Source organism: Netta rufina (assembly GCF_964035555.1).
Source record: "Netta rufina genome assembly, chromosome: 5".
Taxonomy (NCBI): Eukaryota; Metazoa; Chordata; class Aves; order Anseriformes; family Anatidae; genus Netta; species Netta rufina.
Genome location: NC_140128.1, coordinates 21,871,576 through 21,893,948, shown reverse-complemented (window position 1 = coordinate 21,893,948; position 22,373 = coordinate 21,871,576). Strand labels below are relative to the sequence as shown.

Sequence of the window (22,373 nt, the reverse complement as noted above, 5' to 3'; positions counted from 1 at the left end):
AGAACAGTCAGTTAAGTTTCATAATTTTCACATGATTCTTTAACCAGAAATACTGTATCTTAAAGTGAACAAATGAAAATCTTACTGATAGAAAACTATACTAGATGCACATCAGAGACTGTGGAGGGAAGAGAGGGGAACAAATGGTCAGAAAATGCTTTTTGTCTGATTTCAACTGATGCCTCTTTCCTAGGGGATATCAGGTAAAGTTTTGAGCATGTTACCTTTTTAGATATTTTGCAATAGACAAAACATACAAGTGATGAACTGAAAATATCAACTATCAGTATATTTAAAGATTTGAAGTAGATTTAGAATACAGCACTTCATTAAACTGTATCAGTAGTTACTAGATTACATACATGCTTTCCAGTGAAGAATCATCTGTTTTTCCAAAAGCCAAAACAGTTCAGAATGGAATGCCAAATATTATATTCATTGCAAATATTTATGTTAAATCAAGAGGATGTGGACAGTGTGCATAAGTCAGGAAACTGAATTTTGTGTTTTTCACAGCAGCTGTCACTTAACTCCGTTGTAATCACAGTGGCATATTCTCACAGCATTGTTCTAATACAATTTTACATCTCTAAAAAGGGACTGAATGCCAGCCACTGTGAGAACCTGCATTTTGAATTTCCTGAATCTGGCATATTTGAATTTTCATTCTTAACACTAGATTAAATTAAATCTTTATGTTGATCTTTATGGTAAGAAGCTGGATTAAGCTCTGAATTCTGTAGTTAACACTCGCACAGTGCTTCCTGAAATAAGATCACTTACATCTTTTCTCCTGTATACCATTCATGAAGATAGATGTTCAACATTTCCTCCAGGACTCTTTGTCAAATGTTTATTCTGCCTGGGAGAAAGTTCAGCTGTTGTAACTGCAGTGTTTCCTGGCAAAGGTCTGCGCCCACTTTGCTTGTCTGAGACTGCTTCCCTTATTCCTTTCAGGAATACAATAACACATACTTGCAGGGATAGGAATCCCAGGACATTCATGAACATTATCCTACAGATTGCTATTAGCAGAAGGGAGACAGGGATTTATAATATTTTGAAAATGTATTTTCAAAGCACTTGCTGGGTCTACAAAATTGTTTTGCTGTTTGCCTTTGATGACTGTTTTTAAGTCTGTCTTCAATGTATTATAACTTTGAAAGCTCTACCTAAATATTTGAAAGGCATTTCAAAAATATTTCTAAAATATATTTTAAACTTTAAATGAATAAATTTTCACTCAATGCTTACATATCCTGATTTTTTCCCTCGGTGCTATGTATTTTAATGACAAAAATTTTCAGAGGAAATCAATAAACTTCAACAATCACAGTTGAAGTTCATGTAATATAAAATTACAATAAATTAATCCAATTAGGATTTATGTCAATTATAACACCTAAGCAAGAGGTTTAAATAGCAAATTTTAGTATCTGTATAAGCAATCATTTAAAACAAGTAAAAACAAAGTAAAAAGTAAAAACAAGTACTTGAAAAGAATCACTGGGTGATCTTGGTTAAAGAATGGATTGGAGTTAGCTGTCATCTGCTTAAAGACATTTCCACTGATAGAAAGCTTTCTGCAAAGAAAAAAAAAAAGTAATTTCAAGAATTTCAGTTTATTTTTCTGAATGAATAAGAAATAAGGGCTTTGAGGTCTTGTAAATATTTAACATTTGAAAATGGCAGGTTTTATACCAACATGTTGATTCTTTAATGAATTTCTGGTACTTATGAACATTGTACAGCTTTACTTTTGATACTAAAAAAATTCTAAAACCTTTTTTCGGTATGCAATTGGTCTTTTTTCAATCTCAGATATATTGCAAAGATCAAGGTACTCAGGGTAGCATTTATCTGGCAATTTATCCTCCTTTAGAGTCACTGCTTGATTTGTAGTGAGTTAAATGTTAGAGATACAGAAAAACAGGAAGATCCACCATGATTCCTGATTAAAGTCTGATACAAAGGTTGCATTACATCAAAAACCTTCATAATGCTGGTATAGTTTTGTCTTGGGGAAAGCAGTGGTGTTTAGGAATAAGCAGACATGATAATGAAGGCCAGTCAGTCATCTGTTTGAGAACAGGCCATTGGCACACTTAGTTCTTGATCACTCTTTATTAATTAACAGGCTGGGGACTTTTTTATTCTTCCTGTATATGACCTGACCAAAACAGGATATGAACTGTGATCTGGCCCAGTTCTGGCAGCTAATTAAAATATCAGCATTAAAATATTGATTCACATATCGTATTAGAAATATTCAACTATGTCACAGCTCAGCCTGCCTCTCACAGCCAAGATTCTAATAGAAAGAGTAGAATTTGATAGAATGCTTTATTTCAAGAATTAGCTTAATTTAAAACAAGACATGATATAACTATCCTGGAAAAAAATGTGAATTAAATTAGTCACAATGAGGTGAAGAAAAAATAATAGATAAATTTATTTGCAAAACCTGAATTCCAGGTTTATGTCAGAGTACTATGACCTACATGCAACCTATTAGACAATAAGGTTGTAACAAGATGATGTAACAAGAGACATACTCTTTTTTCCTTTATTTTAAAAGCAATTAATTTAAAATTTAGTCTTCTTTTTAGAATTTTCTGTGTTGTAAGAAAGATTAACAGTAACTTCAGGAACAATTGGGTTAATAAAATCCATGTTATTGCACATTAAGCTAGTTTGTTTTGTTTTGGTGTTCCTTCTCTGTTGCAGGACTATAGAAAAGTCATCAAAAATCCTTTATCTGGAACACATGAATGCTCCCTGAATTTTTGTGTATGTGCAACTAGAGATCCTGTTGTCCTTTAGATCCAGATGTGTTCCATGTGTCTTAAAGCCTGAAGTATTTATAGGAGTAGAGGCTCCTATAAATGAAGTATTTGAGGTTCCCTAAGAACTACTCAGTGGTGAGGGATATGCACCTGTGCTTGCTGTATGATCTGAATCACTGTCCAGAGCTGCTTGTCTCTCTCCATTGTCTACGCAGGGACTCTGAAATAAATATGTTCTCCAGATCTATATGCAACTTTAATTATTGTAGGAATTTGTGCCAGTAGCAAGGCTTTTAAAAAGTTTTGATAGTATTTTCAAAATGATTGTGCTAGTCCAGCCACACTCTCAAGTTCAGTGAGAGAGGGCTGCTGTATTTCAAATAATGATACTGAAAATTCCAATAAACGTCTACTTCAAGCTTTTTTCCCCTCATAGTTCAGTGACTTAATTTCCTAAGACTAATGGCTCCCACTTCCATGCATGTGTTGGTGATTAGATTTTTGGACTAAACCTCTAGAGAACAGGAAACTTGCTTTTGACATGTACAAGTAAACAAGAAGGCCTGGGCCACTCGAGAGCCCCAGAGGTGGGAACATTCCCTGCCTGTGTTTGTTGTTGAGCGAGGAGGAAAGCTGAGCAGGCCAGGCCTTGCTCCCCGTGCACGTATTCCGCATCTCGTAGCGTTTTGGTTAAAGCTGATCTTGTCTGGAGGAAAAAGATAAACGTTACTATTCTCTGCTGACAGAACAGGTGATGAAACAAGAATGAACTGAGTATGCCAGAGGCAAGAAGGCAGTATATCTGTTTGTACAGCTTCTAAGTAAACCGAGTCAAAACCCTGACAACCATGATTTGGGGAAATTTGGGGTTTGGATCTGTTTTGTTGTTGTTGTTTTTCTGCCTAGGCTGTTTATAATACAGGACAATTTTCCAGTGCAGTCTGTAGAAGGTACACAAGAAACATGTTTTCTATTTGATTTTTTTTTTCCAGTTTTCAGGTACTTTGTATTAGTATAATGATATTTAAATAATTTCATCTGATTTTTTTTTTTTTTTACTGATTATTCTGCATAACAAGATATTTACACTGAACACGAAGTACACAGGATATTCAATATTCTCTTGAAGTCAGATACCCTTGTTCATCTCTTTTGCATCAATCTGTGTCATATGTTACTATGAATCCTTTTTGAGGCCTGCTGCTTTATATATCAGTGGCATATTTTTAGGATTTGCTTTCTAGGATTTTTTTTTTTTCTCTGTAGTGGTCCTGCTGAGTGGCAATGTAAAACTAAATAAAAATCTGCTATGGAAATTAATTCCTCAAGAATGCTCCCCAGTAGATTGTAGCAAATAAAATCAGAATATTTGTGATACAGTCACTGCTACAATGCTGCAGGAAAGGTGTAAAAAAAGTTATTGTTGTGTAGCGTTGTCCCTAAATACACATTCAGAGTTTTAGTACTAGATTGGTTTGACATATTTGGAGCATGTGACAAGAGCTTCAGAAATCTTCCACTTTCTCAACCAGCCTTCAACACTTATGAAATAAACTGACTACAGAGTGCCATGTTACAACTCCATTCTCTCTTCCCTGTCTTTTTTTTTAACAGGAATATATTCACAGGGAATAGATTCAGGACTCTGGACTGAATCAGGCTGACAAAGTCTTGCAATAACGCTAAGTAGTGAATATTGTTTATTTTGGCCTACTTCCTGAATTCCTTTAGTCTTTCATAGCTTACCTTTTTTCTGTATTCTCAGGGAAAGATTATTTTTCCCATGTGAAAAGAAGTGACCAAAAATATGGAGGATGGCTGAAGTTAATAGTGCTACTCAGTGGTAATGAAAGATGACTATTCATCAGCATTAACCATTCTTTATTATCCTGAAATATAGTCATCCTTTTCACATTTTTATGGTGCTATTTGCCTGTCTTGCATAACATGTATGTAACGTATGCAAACTCAACTTTTTAGTCCAAAGAAGTTCCACAGTTAAAAATCCCTAAATATTAGTGACACCGTCCTTATTTCTACAGTGAAATTGACTACAGGCAAAAGACTTTAAATAGTTCAGGTTACCTATAATTACTGTCTCTGTTTTTTTATAGGAGGCTTATAACTGTAGGAAACCTCTCAACATTTTTAATAAAAATGTGTCTAAAGGTGGATGAATTAAGAGATTGTATTGCAAGTGTTTGAGAGGAAAACAGCAAAAAAAAAATACTACAAAGAATGAAATGCTGCAGAATTCAAAAAACAAAAAACAGTAACACTTGGAACATGATCCCCAAGGAACAAATAAATAAATAAAATAAATAAATAAATAAATAGATTCTTGTGAGCAGCTTTTTGTTCTGGTTGCTAACTGAGGCATGGCAACATGTGCAGGTATCTCTTATTTTATTCTTCCTCTGTTTGAAAAGAGATTTTTTTACTCTCTTGATAAATAAATAAGATTGCATTAAATAAATAGTTGGCCTCACAAGAAATTCCACTTCCTACTCAGACCAAACCAGCGCTCATGAGCCAACTTGTACTGAGTGCAGTGGCCAAAGCAAGGTAATACCACCTGCTAACAATGGAAATGGGCAGAGTACAGACAAAACACTGGAAAAGGTATGAAAAAATTTTTTTATGTGTAGCTATTGTTACCACAAGTGCTTTGTATGAACACAGTGAAGTGCAGAGCTGGTATCACCACCTCTTATTAAAATTTCCTGTTTTTTTTTTTTTTTTTTTTTTTTTCAGGTTATTTTTCTATTTTCTGTTGTTTACTACTTTATTTAATTTATCCATTTGTTTGATATCCTTCATGTTTGGCACTTGCATGAGAATTTTGTACAATTTTATTTTATTTTTTAATTTAGCCAAAACTAATTGTATAACTTCTAGTAATGAAACCGAGAGAAATATATTATAATGTAAAAAACTTCCTTGCTCTTTTCCTCAAAAAACTACAAATCATGTATTCACAAATTAGGTTTGACAGCTTTTTTTTTTTTCATATGGAAGTCTTCCCATTGCCTTAAAATGCCAAAATTTGTTTAAGTAACAGACCTTCAGAATGCAGTTTGTACATGCTCAGTAGGTGCTTCATAATTTTCAGTGTTGATTCCATCACTGTTTGCATTTCTTGCACCTCTTATTTCAGACAGGTTTACTCTTTTGCCATCTTCACAGTGGGACACAGCAGGCAAACTGTAGAGTATGTGACAAAAATGAGGCTTCCTCACAGGAGCTTCTCCACTGAGAGAGAGCCAATATTAGGCACTAGACTGAAAAAGTATTCATAATCATTTGTCAGTCTTTTTTTGTGATGTGAGATAATATTTCGTTTTGTGGTTTCTGCACAACATAAAAAGGAAGGTATCTCATTCAAGGCCAGCGTCTTAGAACTGGGGGTGAAGAACTGGGGAATGACTGATCATAGCACGCAAGCCTAGGAGAAGGTAGAAGGAGTCAGGTGTCTAAACTGAACTGTTGAAGATGGACAATGAAATGCTGGTAAAACAAACAAACAAACAAAACTGAATGCATAAAAAAGATTGGAACAGGATAAAAGTTTGCAGGGAAAATCAGTGGCCCTCCACTATTGTACATGTATATGCCCAGGAGCTGCAGAGAAAGATTTGACCTGACGTGGAATGTGGAGCAAGCAGCAAAATAGTCTGCCAGGTAGATTGACATGAGAAGCCAGGGAGATGAGGAAAGGAGAAGGAAAGAAAACAAAAAAGGAAAACTGATTAACACCAATACTGGTTAAAGGACATAAATGTTACCTAAGGACAAAGATAAACCATCTGGAATTTAATGAGAGGTCGTTGGAGGGATATGAGCTGCAAGCCAGGAAATGAGTGGAATAATTATGAGTGGAGCAGATCCTCCTGAGAGTCATCACGCAGCATTTGCAGGGCAAGCAGGCGATCAGGCCCAGTCAGCATGGGTTTATGAAAGGCAGATCCTGCTTGACAAACCTGATCTCCTTCTATGACAAAGTGACGCGCTGGGTGGACGAGGGAAAGGCTGTGGATGTGGTCTACCTTGACTTCAGCAAGGCTTTTGACACCGTCTCCCACAGCATTCTCCTCAAGAAACTGGCTGCTCTTGGCTTGGACTGGCGCACGCTTCGTTGGGTTAGAAACTGGCTGGATAGCCGGGCCCAAAGAGTCGTGGTGAATGGAGTCAAGTCCAGTTGGAGGCCAGTCACTAGTGGCGTCCCCCAGGGCTCGGTGCTGGGGCCGGTCCTCTTTAATATCTTCATTGATGATCTGGACAAGGGCATCGAGTGCACCCTCAGTAAGTTGGCAGATGACACCAAGTTAGGTGCGTGTGTCGATCTGCTTGAGGGTAGGAAAGCTCTGCAGGAGGATCTGGATAGGCTGCACCGATGGGCTGAGGTCAACTGCATGAAGTTCAACAAGGCCAAGTGCCGGGTCCTGCACCTGGGGTGCAATAACCCCAAGCAGAGCTACAGGCTGGGAGATGAGTGGTTGGAAAGCTGCCAGGCAGAGAAGGACCTGGGAGTGATGGTGGATAGTCAGCTGAATATGAGCCAGCAGTGTGCTCAGGTGGCCAAGAAGGCCAACGGCATCCTGGCTTGTATCAGAAACAGTGTGACCAGCAGGGCTAGGGAGGTGATCGTCCCCCTGTACTCGGCTCTGGTGAGGCCGCACCTCGAGTACTGTGTTCAGTTTTGGGCCCCTCGCTACAAGAAGGACATCGAGGTGCTTGAGCGGGTGCAGAGAAGGGCGACGAAGCTGGTGAGGGGCCTGGAGAACAAGTCCTACGAGGAGCGGCTGAGGGAGCTGGGCTTGTTCAGCCTGGAGAAGAGGAGGCTCAGGGGCGACCTTATCGCTCTCTATAGGTACCTTAAAGGAGGCTGTAGCAAGGTGGGGGTTGGTCTGTTCTCCCACGTGCCTGGTGACAGGACGAGGGGGAATGGGCTAAAGTTGCACCAGGGGAGTTTTAGGTTAGATGTTAGGAAGAACTTCTTTACTGAAAGGGTTGTGAGGCATTGGAACAGGCTGCCCAGGGAAGTGGTGGAGTCACCATCCCTGGAAGTCTTCAAAAGACGTTTAGATGTAGAGCTTAGGGATATGGTTTAGTGGGGACTGTTAGCGTTAGGTCAGAGGTTGGACTGGATGATCTTGAGGTCTCTTCCAACCTAGAAATTCTGTGATTCTGTGATTCTGTAATTAGCATTCGTATCGTGAGTTTGAGTAGAAAAAAAAACAAGAACAGAGAACATGCCTGTGGGATGACTCTACCAACTTAATTCAATACTGTACAACTGTATAGTGCATGTCTAGGGACACCAACTAGAAAGCAGGTGCTAATTTGTTTTCTGCAGAAGCTGGCATAAGGCATGGGATGGAAAGCACAGAAGACAAGGTTTCAAGATGATGACCGTGGAAAACTGCCCGAACCATTGTATTTAGATGGTGATTATACATGGCAGTTCCTGTGTGATGTTAATGATTTCCTTCAAAACACCTGTCTCAGATATTGTCACTGCGTGAAATTGTCATTTTTTGTATTAAACTTTCACCCATGACTGAAATTAAAATTTACATATATATATATATTTTCTATTCTGAACAAGTTCAGAATTTCTTGAATATGCCCAGGGGTTTGAGTTCAGTTTCATTGACAGCTTTACTGCTGTAAGCTCTGAATTTGTAAATGATTCACCGTCATTACATGGTTCTTAATTTTTCAGTGAAATGTAACAGAAAATTGAAAGTTTCTTTATGGAAAATATATATATATATCGCTTGCCTTAGAAAGAAGACAGATTTATGGAAAAAAATACATTTCTTATTTTAAATTTCTATTTTATTTTTATCATTTGTGATTTCTATTTTATGTTGAATATTTTTCCTGATCATTCCAGTTCTCTGGGAGTGTTGTTCAGTGTGTTCTTTCTTTTTCTATTACTTTATAATTTATTTTTAGTTTTTAATATGTTTCTATTAAACATTCTTTTCATCTTTGTATGTTTTCTTTAAATTTCTTAAGTGTAAAAATGCATGCATATCGAAATAATATATTATTATTAAAAAAATCACAGATAATAGCATCTTATTGTTTTTAAGAAAATAAAAGAAATTAAGAAAATAGAGTTTTGTTGAGTTTTAAAAAGTTTTAAGTACTGTACCTGCCATCTACTGGAAGTACAAGGACAGTGCACTTAAATTGTGTTAACTGTTCAGCCTGCTATAACATCCTAGTACTTTATTACTTAACCTTTTCCTATTAAAAAAAAAAATAATAATAATAATAATTAACCTGTATTATTTCGTATATAGCTTTATTAAAAGTGAAAGTCTTACAATTTAACTCAACAACTTTTCAAATCTTCAGCTTTCAACCCGAACCAGTACTAAGAATCCAGCGTAAGACCATTTCCCTGGTCTTCTACCCCATTCCACATTTGTTGGATCTGTACAACTTGTAGTTGGAGTGGCGTGTGAAATCTATATGAACAAAGAGGTTCTAGAAACTAAGTTATAGACTTCCTTTAAAAATAATAGATATGGTATTTTTTAAAAGACAACTGATATAATTAAGTTTTGTTTTTAGAATGGGGCACAGTTTTAAGGGACAGGTAAATTGTGTTAGGTCCACTTTCATCTCTTACTGACTTCTGGTTCTGGTCCCATAAACCACAGTAATTTCATTGCAGCGTGGTAACTTGGGCTGATTAAAAAACAAAGTGATATAAAACAGAGTTAGTCCATTATTATGCTGCTACTTGATTCGGGACAGTCTGACTTAGGTATTATTTGATTTTGTGTAGTAATCCAAAAGTTCTTGGCAACAGAGAGAAAAGAAATTAATGATTAGTTATGGCTGCTACGTGATGTGAATGCCTAAGTTTGCATTCAATGCAATTGAATCCACTTTGGTATGAGAAACTGTATTTTCCCTACATATTAACAGCAAAAGCTAATGAAGATTATTTGATAAACTAGATTTCATCACAGCAAACTGTGTACAGGAAGAGAGAGAAATGCATATTTACTGTTTAAAAGCTAGAGCTAACCAAATCAAGGCAGGGCTAAAAGAAAAACAAAGGAAACCAGCAGTTGTCATCAGGGAAGTATTGCTGAATTCCTAGGAGACTATTGTGGAAATAAACCTTTTCAGCCCTAAGAAAGCTCAATTACAAGATTGTAATTTTGGATACCTTTTACTATTAGATACTACTTGGCATCATTTTTAGTGTCCATTATTAGACACTCTCAGAGTATTACGTTCTGAGTAAAGTATGACTAAAACTGCTGTACTTTACTAGAACTGTTGCTAAGCAAGACATTATAATTTTTTTCTCTGTTTTCTATCAGTTTGTTAACATCTATTAGGACATATTGTCACTTCCTTAGAGGAAAAGAGATTGGGCACTGAAATTCATTTTCACTTTTCAGAATTTCTTGGTTCTCAGACAGGAATTTAAAATCTGTATGTCAAAAACAGACAACCTTGGACAAGAGTTGCTTTCAGTGGAAAATATAAATGCTTTAGGCAAAGAAGCTGTTGAACTTTTGCCTTCTATTCGAACTATATATAAGCTAGTTTGATTATGGAAGGGTACAGAATGTCTGGATTCTATAAAGTTTAATTTAAAATTGATTTACTATGGTAGGTATATTATGCTGGCATTTTCCCATCTTTCTAGCTGATCAAATGTCAAGTCCACAAGAACATTTCTGGAAACTTTTTAAAGCAGAATTAAAAAAAAAAAAAAAAAAAAAAAAAAAAAGAGAGAAAGACAGAATTCCTTTTCCTCCAAGAGATTTTATTGAAAACTTTAAATATAGGAACAGTTATTTGCTTAGCAAAAACTTATTCATTATGAATGACAAGTAGATTTTATTAGTGCCACTTACTAATAAAATACTTTTAAATAAAATACTTATTAAAATCACTTTTGAGTAAAGGCAAATTCACTTAACATGGGAGATGGAGTTGGCACCATGCTTTGGTTGGGATTCGTCTGTGCACAGCTAGACACCTAGACATCTTAAAAATTCTAAGATGCCTTTTTCAGAAATGCTTTGTACATGATTCCCTGACAACCTCTAGCTGACTGTGAGCTATTCCTGATTTCCAAGCATTTTAATACAGGTAGACTACTCGGCTTTCGGTATGAGCTGAAAGCTTACTTTCTTTCTCTGTACATTCTGGGTAAAAGATATTTCACATAAACAGTCTACATGTTTTCTTTTTTTTTTTTTTTTTCCTCTCTCTTTGACTGTAGAGAAGAAAGAATTAGAGAGATGGAGGGGAAGAGTGGGGTATTTATGGATATTTTTTCCTAGATCTGCATTGCTCTAGGCCAGACATGGTTAACCATTAACAGTTTAAATTAAACACTTCATATGCATAATAAAAACCAGGTCTCTTATGTTGTTGCTGAAGCAGAATGGCTCTTTTTATTTGATATGTGCTTTGATAGTATTCCAGGTTTTTTTTTTTTTTTTGCATTTAGATAGGTTAAGTGGTGCCTGAAGGATGATTCGCAAATTATTACAAACAGCGTAGCAGATAGTCCACAGCAAAAGAGGAAACATTAAAAGATGTTTTTCTTTTTTAAGAAAAATGTCATCCAAAGTTTAGTATCCATGTGGAGCAGACATATGCTCATTCTATATTTCCCCATCAGAATTGCTCTTTTACTTTACGTCAGATAAACTTCTGTGTCTTCTGTGGTTCTGTTGGCTTCTCCACAGATGTTCATCTGCTGCCACCTGAGAGAAAAAAAATCTCACCAATTTCTACCCAATCAATTCTTCCCAAATGTTACTTTAATCTCTATGCCCTCTGAAGTTGCTTTTTTTGCATGAATTTCATCTCATCTACTATGTGAGACGTTCCAAAGCAGACAAGGGCCTTAACAGATTTTATTAGAAGAGATGCAAAACAAAATGAGAATCCATTATCTTAAAGCAGCAAGATTTATTTCTCCCAACTTAAACTAACAAACTATATGTCTGTTTTCATTTAGTGAATATTTTTTTCCCTTCCCTTCCCTTTCCCTTTCAGGTTCTCTTCTTCGATAAGTTTGGATTTAGATTCTAGGGAAAAAAAAAAAAAAAAAAGATTAAAAAATGCACAGTAAGAAATCAGCATTCTGTATGTATGCTGCCTCGTGTTCACACTGTAATTGTATAAATAAGATTTGCTAAGTTACCGTACCCCTGACTTTAAATAAAAGCACAATTTCTTGAGGTTGCTTTTATCATGGAGGGAATTTTTTTTTTTTAGATTTCTTTTTAATTTTGGTCATTGTCTAACAGCATTTAATAAATCAATGTTATGAATACTTAAATTAAAATGAATTAATTTTGAAGTGAAACTTAAAGTGAATGAATTTTGGGCAGGGAAACAGGACTTTCCCTTAATCATTTCAATTAGTGATAATGCACTTCTGTTGTTTTTTTCCTGTTGTTTTTTGGTGGTTGTTTTTGTTTGTTTTGTATTTCTCATGGATTACATACATTAAAGTTTTGTGAGGACTCAGAGAAGCAATTGAAGCGTGATTTATTTGTCCAGCTTTCCTACTAGAAGGAACTATGCATTTTCTGGAATGTAAGATCTCAAAATTTTTATAATCTGAAATGCTTGAAAGAGCCTTAAGAGCAAACTGCTGATGTCTTGGCTACCTGCACTGCATGACCTGTTTCCTCATCCTTGACTGAATTGCTGAAGACCTAAGACTGCTTACTTGATTAAAAAAGTAAAAGAAAAATCATCTATGGAAACACCGATTTTCAAGTATTCCCTAAAGAATTAGGTTAGAAAGTCATAAATTCGTGAGAAGCTTGCGTATAACAGAAGTGAGAAATAGATCAAAGTAATTGTTACCTTAAATCAGACTTTGGCCTGTTAGTTATGCCTATAGAACAAGCATTCTGGACTGACTCCAGAAGTAAAGATTTCTTCCTGAGGGGACCAATAGGAAACGATCAGACTTTTCTTTGATGAATATACCATTCTTTCCCTTTTTGAGGCCACCCAGTCTAATGCTGGGGCTTGCATGTTTTCTGGTATGTGAAAGAAATCTGTAAGATGATAAAAAGAGGAAAAAATATTAATTCCATGTACACATTTCACCAGCTTGAGTTGATGATAAAGGATGTAAGAAAATGAATGAAACACTAAGCTATTTTTGGAACTAGCAATGACATGCTGGAACAGCTGCATTTACCTGGTTAACAAAAGGGCATAAGGAGAGAAGCAGGAAGAATGAAGACTGGTTGTGTTTTGATTACAGCATGAAGCCTGTATACCAAAACTGAATTTTTAGATCTCCCACACTTTTTTGTGTGACTTTGAATATGGCATTTAATATTTCTTATGCTCCAGTTCTTTGCCATTCATGATGGTGGTATTTTTCCTGACTCCCAGGCATTCCTGGGGAACTTTGCAGTAAGTTCTATATAGGAATGGCAAAGCAAATTAAAAAATTGCTTCGAGGCTTTAGCCGAATGAGAATTAGTGCTCTTTTGTCATACAGATTTTGTGTAAGTCTAAACTATTTTGAAAAGATAGGAATAAAAATACTGCCTGGATAATATTGTTTTGAATGAACCTTTTATTTGTCTATTCTGTAATTAATCACCATCTTAATAGGTACTCAAAATTAATATTTAATTTTAGTTGATTTATTCACTTAAGATTCATTCGTCTAGCAATGTGGGTTACTCACTATAAAAATTATCAAAAAGAAACCTAATATTTTTCTCCAAGTTGCATCTGATCTCCTAGAAAACCATTTCCTACTTTCAAGCAGCTTTCATACAGTAATAAGATTTCTTTCAGCATTAGTGTATCCAGGATAAATGACACTTTCTACCTCTGTATTTTGTTGGGGGCCTAGAAATAATGTAGACAGCTAGCATCTGTACTACACATGAGCTCTTACTGAGAATATCCCAAACAGAGTGAAAAGATCATTAATAGCCCAGATTTCAATCTTCTTTATGCAGCTCAGGTATCAAATGAGTAATTTGCTGTCCATAGCTTTGAGAAGCTCAAATATAAAAGCTACAAGAGACAGGATAATGGTATCTTTGTGATTACACTGTTTTTCTAACTACTTTCAAGGCTTTTGCTTTCAGTTCTGCCTTAACGAAAAGATAAGCCTGAAAACGAGCCAGGTCCTTATTAAAAGCATAGCATATGTCTAGAAAAAAAAAAAACAAGTCTTGCTGTTCAGATTTATGTCTTTTGGCAGATTTATAAGGTGTTTCCATATAGTAGATTTGATTCCATGGACAAGTGCTGAAGGCTTTATGCTTAATTTCATAACTGTTTAAAAATTCTGATTATAAGATGTTCTTGATAATAGGATTTATTCACAGTAATTACCCTTTTCTGGACCAGTGGTGATGCTTGTACCTTTTTATAATAAACATGTTTCACAACCATAGTTGAAAGGGCCAAACAATAAGGAAAAGATGAGTTACACTCTGCATCTGTCCAAACTTTTACATACGTTTGCTCTAACTAACATACATTTTATAACCATCATTTATTCAGCCATGTGCTCTGCAGGTAATGGAGTAAGATGATGAATTCCATACATGTGCATCTTATAACTAAGTTTGTTATTAAATCTCTGCTTATAACAAGTCTTTGCCAAAATGTTTTTAGATCATACTAATTTAGATCATACTAATACAGAATCAACAGTAAGCATTTGTTTTCCAGATAGCTTTAGCTGAGAACAATACTTCAGGGGTTTATATCCCAATCATGTATACTTAGAATATCAGAAAGTACATGTGTGTTTAAGTGAAGTGATTCAAAAAGGGAGAGCATGTGAAATGTATTAATACTCTAAGGTACTGCATTTGGTTGCTTGCCATAGGGAACTGTAACACTAGCATCTTTGTAAAGGTTGTGGAAATATAGGCTCAGTCACATGGTTAAATTTTTGCTTGTGACAAAGGATACTTGAATGACGTGTTAAAAAGGATATAACGTATCTTCCACTGAAGGTTTGATATAGCTCTAAATTGCTGGGTTAGTATTTTTCAGGAAATCAAAGACTGTTTTGTAGATTACTTTTTATTCTGTGAAGACCAAAGAAAAAATGCTTTTAGATATTACTGTCCTCACGTTGTTACCTAAGTCACTACTTTTTTTTTTTTTTTTTTTTTTTTTTTCTCCATTTGGTGAACTTGTAGATGGTTTGTAGTACTGCAGATAATAGGGGTGTTTAAAATGAAAGTCAGAATCCTCCCTGGAATACCTAATTATTTTAAATAGGTCATATTTGAATCTGAGTTTTCAAATATGGATTTTCTCCTGCTGTCTTTGTTACAGTATTTCTTTCCTATTATTGTTCTCTCTATATATCTACAAATAATGTTGTAAACCTTGAACATCTTCGATATGCAATTTTTCAATCTTATTAGTTCTAGCACCACTTAGAAAAAGAATGCATGGAAAAAGCCTTCACATGCCTTTTGTTGCAAGACATTTTCAGTGTTTCAAATAAAATTCATGGAGAAATGCACAATAGAGATGGTCACTAAGGCAAAATAATTTCACCAGAACATTATTGCATTACCTCTTTGTCAAAAGCTACTATTCTTTATCATGCAACTGAAGAAAACAAATCAAAACCCTGCTCCTGTATACATTAAAAAAAAAAAAAAAAAAAAAGCAAAAAAAACATTTAAACATTTAAAGTATCTTTTTCAGTTTTTTGTTTGTTTGGTTGGTTGTTTTTTTGTTGTTTGTTGTTGTTTGTTGTTTTTTTTTCAATCAATAAAGAGCTACATGAAGAATGGATCACAAAGAGTGCTGGCTAACAATCATTTTTTAAGACTGGGACAAGTGCTAGATTCATAACCAAACCCGTAGAATGGCTGGGGTTGGAACAGACCTTAAGGAACACAGAATCATAGCATCATTAAGGTTGGAAAAGATATCCAAGACGGTCTGGTCCAACCATCCCCTGACCACCAATATTGCCCACTAAACCATATCCAACCTTTTCTTAAACACCCCGAGGGATGGTGACACCACCACTTCCCTGGGCAACCCATTCCAATGCCTGACTACTCTTTCTGAGAAGAAACCTGTCCTAATTGCCAACCTGAACCTTCCCTGATGCAACTTGAGGCCATTCTCCATAGCCCTATCACTAGGTATTTGTGAGAAGAGGCTGATACCCAGCTCCCCACACCTTCCTTTCAGGTAGTTGTAGAGAGCTCTCCTGAGCTCTTTTCTTCTGAATAACTTTCCAGCCACTCTGCCCCAAGCCTGTAGCACTGCATGGGGTTGTTGTGGCCAAAGCGCAGGACCCAACACTTAGCCATGTTGAACCTCATCCTGTTGGCCTTTGCCCATTGATCTCTGCAGGGCCTTCCTACCCTCTGGCAGATCGACACTTCCCCCCAGCTTGGTGTCATCTGCAAACTTACTGAGGATGCACTCAATTCTCTCATCCAAATTATCAATAAAAATATTAAAGAGGGTGGGCCTCAACACCAGCCTCTGGGGAACATAACTCTTGACCAGTTGCCATCTGGATTTCACTCCATTCACCACCACTCTCTGGGCCTAGCTATCTAGACAGTTTTTAGCCTAGCAAAGAGTGTACCTGTCTAAGCCGGGCTGCCTGCTTCTCCAGGAGAATGCTGTGGGAGACCCTGCCAAAAAGGCTTTGCTCGAGTCTAGGCAGACCACATCAACAGCCTTTCCCTCATCCACCAGGCAGGTTCACCTGGCCATTGAAGGAGATGAGGTTGGTTAGGCAGAATTTACCTTTCATGAACCCATGCTGACTGGGCCTGATACCCTGGTTGTCCCACACATGTTATGGGATTGCATTCAAGATGATCTATTCCAAATCATTCGCCAGCACTAAGGTCATGCCGACAGGCCTATAGTTCACCAGATCCTTCTTATGACTCTTCTTATAGATGGGCATCATATTAGCAAGTCTCCAGTCATCTGGGAGCTCTCTAGTTGACCAGGACCACTGATAAATGGTGGAAAGTGTCTCAGCACTTCACACCTGCCACCTTTCTCAACACCCTCAGGTGGATCCCATCTGGCCCCATGGTCCAGGTGGAGTATCAGGTCTCTAATTATTTCCACCTGAATCATAGGAGGGTTATTCTGCTCCCCATCCCAGAATCATCTAGTTGCAACCCTGCTATGGGCAGGGATGCCACTTACTAGATCAGGTTTGCTCAGGGCCTTGTCCAACCTGGTCTTGAACACCTCCAGAGATGGGGCATCCACAGTTTCTCTGGGCAATTTGCTCCAGTGAGTGAAGAATTTCCTCCTCACCTGTAATCTAAATCTCCCTTCTTTTAGTTTAAGGCCATTAATAATTCTATTTTTTTTTGCCCTATTATTGAATAAATCTTACCATATCAGGAAGTTATATCTAAAGCAGTGTAAACTATTCTGTATTTCTCTCTCTCACTGCTAACCCTAAACTTCTGTGTATTTAGTCTACATTGTTGAGAAAATGACATTCTTACTCTACCCTCTTCGTACACCAGTACTCTTCATTCGTCACCAGTGCTCTCTGTTGGTAATAGTTTCAGTTTACAAGTCTGTGCTCCACAGTGATAGGAATCTCCAGAAAGCTCAAAGACCTGCTGACAGAAACCATGTAATATCTCAACTGAACATAGTGCTCGGTGGATGATTTCCCTGGTGTGATGCTGCAGAAGTCTACTGATTTCTCAGAAAAGAAGGTTGTTCATTCAGAAACAACTGAAGTGCTCTGTTGAGAGAAGCAGATACCTCTGTGATTCTAAACAATGCTATCAGGGCATTTTTTTTAGTGTGTTTCCAGTTTTCTAAATGTTGGCTCTACAACTGTTATCTCAGTTATGTGAAGTGGGAAGAGAACATTAATTCTGATCATAGTGAAGACAGTGGGAACTGGGAGATTTTGCAGAAATGCAAATTATTTTGCTTAGCAAAATCAAGGTAGTTTAATGGAGGGGAGAACATTGATGGTTGCTTAGTGACAAACTATGGGCCTGAGAAGCTAAAGGTATAGTCAAGATAAATAAAGCTGAGCAGTTAATTAAAAGTGTACTCAGCAATCATAAATCAGTCTGACTGTTACAGCTGCTACTACCTGTATCAGAAATAACGTAAAAGTAATCAAATACAAGGGAAAAGATAAACCAGAGAGACAGACAATAAACACCTCCTAACTGCTCTTCCTTTATTTGATATGTGAACGGTGCATAACATGTACAATTGAATGCTCCAGTCCCTTCTCCTAACAGGAGAAGTAGAAAAAAAGGAGAAAAAATGAAAATTAATAATAATAATAATAAAGTGAAGCATCACGTTTCTGATAGATATCTGTAGTAAACATTCATTTTTGTACTCTGCTTTTCAAAATTCTGTAAAAGATCAATAGCTTTAAAAACTAAATACAAAATTTTTAATTTGGTAGGGTCCTAATTTAATATAAAATTACATTTAGCAATAGAATTACTGTGGTTATTACATAGGCTTCTAAAGAATTTTAAATCTCTTGAAAAGTCTGATGTTTTTCAGGTAACACATTTCTTATTATTTGTGTCATCTGATATTCTGTAAAATCTTTGTGATTTTTCTATATTGATAACATTCTAAAGAGAGATTTTCATACCTGTATGTTACACTTATAAAGGTTCTTAATGACAAGTCTTATAAGCTCAGACTTCAACACTGAATTTATAGATCTAGAGACTTTCACCATAAAGTGAGTCAGAATGGGAATTTTGCATGGCTCCAAAAACTGAATACTCATTGATAATTTTCTTATAAACTGTATCAAATAACAGATCAGCAAAACTTCAGGAACTAAACTCATTTAACTTAATCTATTGTTTGAGGCCAGTAACAACATCTAGTAAAACAATTGATGATACATTATAAAAGTACTCACCAGAATTCATCAGGCTAATGTGTCACCTGTGCCTAGTATTGTAAAACTTATTAATAATTGTACAATCATACAGAGATTTATTCTTAGTCTTTAATAACCTGTAAATATTTTGTCATAAACACTTCATGTTTCAGTTAGAGAAATGTGCTATTTCTTTTTTAAGCAGTGCAAGTCACACAATTTACTGTGCATATTCACTGTTGAGTACAAACAATTGGATTTAAAATGAGAAATCCATGCTGATTTTGCAAATGAATTCCCTAAGATGTAAAGTCCTTTATATGTGTTGAACTAGGTCACAACCTCCAGGTCAAATGTCGCTGTGAATTATAATAATTGCAATTTATGGTAAAGACTAGAGTAAGATTTGAAACCTGTCAGTACATATCATGAAGTGGAAATAAATTACAGCTTGTCATAAATGACAGATTTCTGTTAGGTGCTTCCTTTCACTTTAACTGCATCAGACCTTTATCCGCCCAGCAATTAACTTTATTCACATTAATATTCAGCAGTGTTGACAAGACTGACACAGTAAAACTCAGTTTGTATAAAAGTAAAGATAGATTGATGCAGAGTTATTATATTGTCTCATAATTCACTGTTGAGAGGAAGATCTTGATAAATGAAGAACAAAGCTATTGACTCTGGTGTTGACTTACTGTGCCAGAAAGAACTCTGATTTTCTGTTTTCTACGGTACACAATTTTTTGTTTGGAAATAAACAGTAATTTTATCTAAAGTGTTACTAGAAGTAATATTAATGCACTGGTATCATCCTGTTTATTATTTCCATATTTTCATTGGCTCCCCAGATCTTTTTTGAATGTGTAGAATAATTATGGTTACATGTAATGTCAAATAAGGCTAATCGTATATTTAAAGCAAGCTTTTAACTTCTCTGGGAAAGAAAAATGTGTGCTACTGCTGCCTTTGCTAAGGTTATGGCCACACAAAACCAAAAATTATCTTTTCAATTAAAGTGGAAAGGAAATCACTGCTAAAACCCAAAAATTTCCCCAACAGTTGCTGTATTCTTCTTATATAATATTGCCTAACAAGAAGTAAATTTAATCATGAGAGAAAACAGGTTTGCTAATGTTAAAAAGAAGTGTTACAGATGTTGTAAAGAGATTAAACAGCTGCTCTTTCTAGGTTTATAGCATTTACTTAAACTACATTTACAAAATTGCTAATGCATGGTTGAAGCCATTAGAGAGACACAAATTTTAAAGTACAGATATAAGATTTCTCCTAGTACCATTTTACTTTTATAGTGTGTTTTTTTTTTTATGGAAAAATCAGAAAGCCCTTAATTAATCAAGCCTTATCTTAGGCACAGAGTTTGAGTTAGATAAATAAGATTTTATGTTAAAGTAGTTGACAGAGATTTCTGTACAGCTTCTCACTGAATGTGTCAATTTTACAGTACTTTCCTCAACAGGCACTCTGAAAACGATGGAAGTAATAATAATTCATACCAGCATTGCCTAGAGATTTAGTTTCTTTTACTCCCTGTTCTTTCCTATTGAATGTGCTGATGTAGGTAGAATAAAAGAAGTCTGAATCTCTCATGCATGATATTCTTCTGTTACTACTTCACTACTTCAATAGAATAAGTTCAATACAGGGAAACAAGAACATGTTGGAGAAGAATTATGAGTTCTCCACAACAAGTTTTACTATGCACTAAACAAAAAGAAGAGGTAAATGTCATGGCGGAATAACTAAAACCTAGTTTTTTCTTGGTGTCAAAAGGTTTTCTGCAGCAAGGTCAGCTGAGAGCAATTTGGAGCTGCTCCTCCAAGAATTAACTTTGCTTTAAAATGACATTACTTCATTTTTCTGTTTCTCATTGTATGCTTATTAAATGAGGAACTGAGTTTACTGTCTGTAACTATTAGACTTAAGGTTTGTTATCCCTTAAGTGTTAATCTAGGAGTTGCAGGTTGTGCTATTCCTGTCCAAACAGGGGGTAACCTTACCTAAGTGTGGTGGTGCTTTTCAGCCTCACCTCCTCTAGGTGAAGGTATGAGAAGGTATTTGATACTAAAAGGAGAGTACTGATGGTGTCCTTCTTACATCCAGCACAAGCATGAATTCTCTGATCAGAGAAGCAATCCCTTTTATCAGTCTTGTGTGTCTCAAGTGAAATTTTATTGTGGCTGATCTGTTTGTTAAATCTATTATCAATTTTATGACAATCGAAAATTTTCAGATTTCAGCCATTCACTACAAATGTTCACCAAGATGTATTATAAATTTGTCCTGAGATTGCTATGTGCAGACAAATCAGATATTTGTCTCTGGTGAGGTCTAAGGTGATTAGACTTGACCAATCTTTTTCTTTTTTTTTTTTTAAGCAGAAAACACAAACTGCATCTGTTACATGATAGCAATAAGGTATGAAGGAGTAGGCAACTTATTTTTAAATCTCCATTCAGCCTGATTTGGAGGAATAGCTTGAATATGATCGCTAGGATATAGATTAATTGTCAGGCTCCTGGACATTCTTAGATGGAGCTCTCAGTCATTCCTTTTCTCTCTGTTTTCCTTTATACAGACACATATGTGTTTATTTACACACTTGAATTTCCATGGCACTGTGAACGCCTCACTGGATCATAGACTTAACTTTCTGATTTCCTCTCCTTCATCCAATGGGTTAAAACTAATGATCCAAAGTTTTACCCAGAATGCCTTATAATCTGTGTGCGTCTGTTGTTGATGGACATGAAATAACAAAAACCAGAGCAGGCTGCTTAGATACAGTGCTGTTCTCACAGCAGCTCTTTTAAATAAATTTCAAGACTAGCATATGGGGAAACAGCTATAAAAGAAGAGTACCCTGATTTGAATTTCTGTCTATCAGTTATCATGATTAAGTTTCTATGAGTATAATCCCCATACTTTTCAATTGCCATCCAGTTGTTATACCAGTAGTGCAGTCCGTATTATAATCTGAAAAGCATTGTTGGTATTCCTTAGTAGTGTGAATACTGGAGTACACAATATGCTTCTTCAAGTGTATCATCAGGAATCATTCGGTTTTCCCTAAATTCCTAAACACTAAACTTATATTTAAATATTTCCATTCCTGTTGATTGTAATACACAATGATTCTTTCACTTGTCTCAGGCTTCCAGCACCAATATACTAACATCATTTTTTTTCAGGATTTCAGTTATTTGCCATAGTTTTCAATAGTTTATTGATTCTCTTATCTGCAAGACAAGCCTTTTAGCATACCTGTATGTCTTGCAGTTTTCTTTTCTGTGTCAAGTTAACTGTGAATTAGAGAACAAGACAGAGGTCCTTGTGACTTTTTATACCTGCTGATGAACCTGCTGGTCACCTAAAGAATGACAGAGCTCTTTTCTGTGCATGTGTGATTCCCTCCTGTCAACAGCTGGATATGGCTGTTGTAAAAAGAAATCATCACTGAGATCTTACGCATTCTTCACACTCCTCCTTTATCATCAGGATATTTTTGGCTAGAATTTGTTTTCTAGTGGCAAGCTGATTAAGCTGTAACTTAGTTAAATTTCATAAACCACAAACTGGCTGCAAGCCTGGAAACACTGAAACTTTTGCCTAATTGGAATCAATTGCATCTCTATTTATACTGGATTACAATGTTATTGGCTCAATTTAGT

General features: G+C 35.9%; 1 long non-coding RNA gene across 1 annotated transcript in view; it reads left to right on the top strand.

Annotated features, from left to right (window-relative positions):
* Positions 1-22,373, top strand: part of LOC311209717 — a 43,924-nt gene that overhangs the window by 5,710 nt on the left and 15,841 nt on the right. The gene's annotated exons all lie outside the window — the stretch shown is intronic.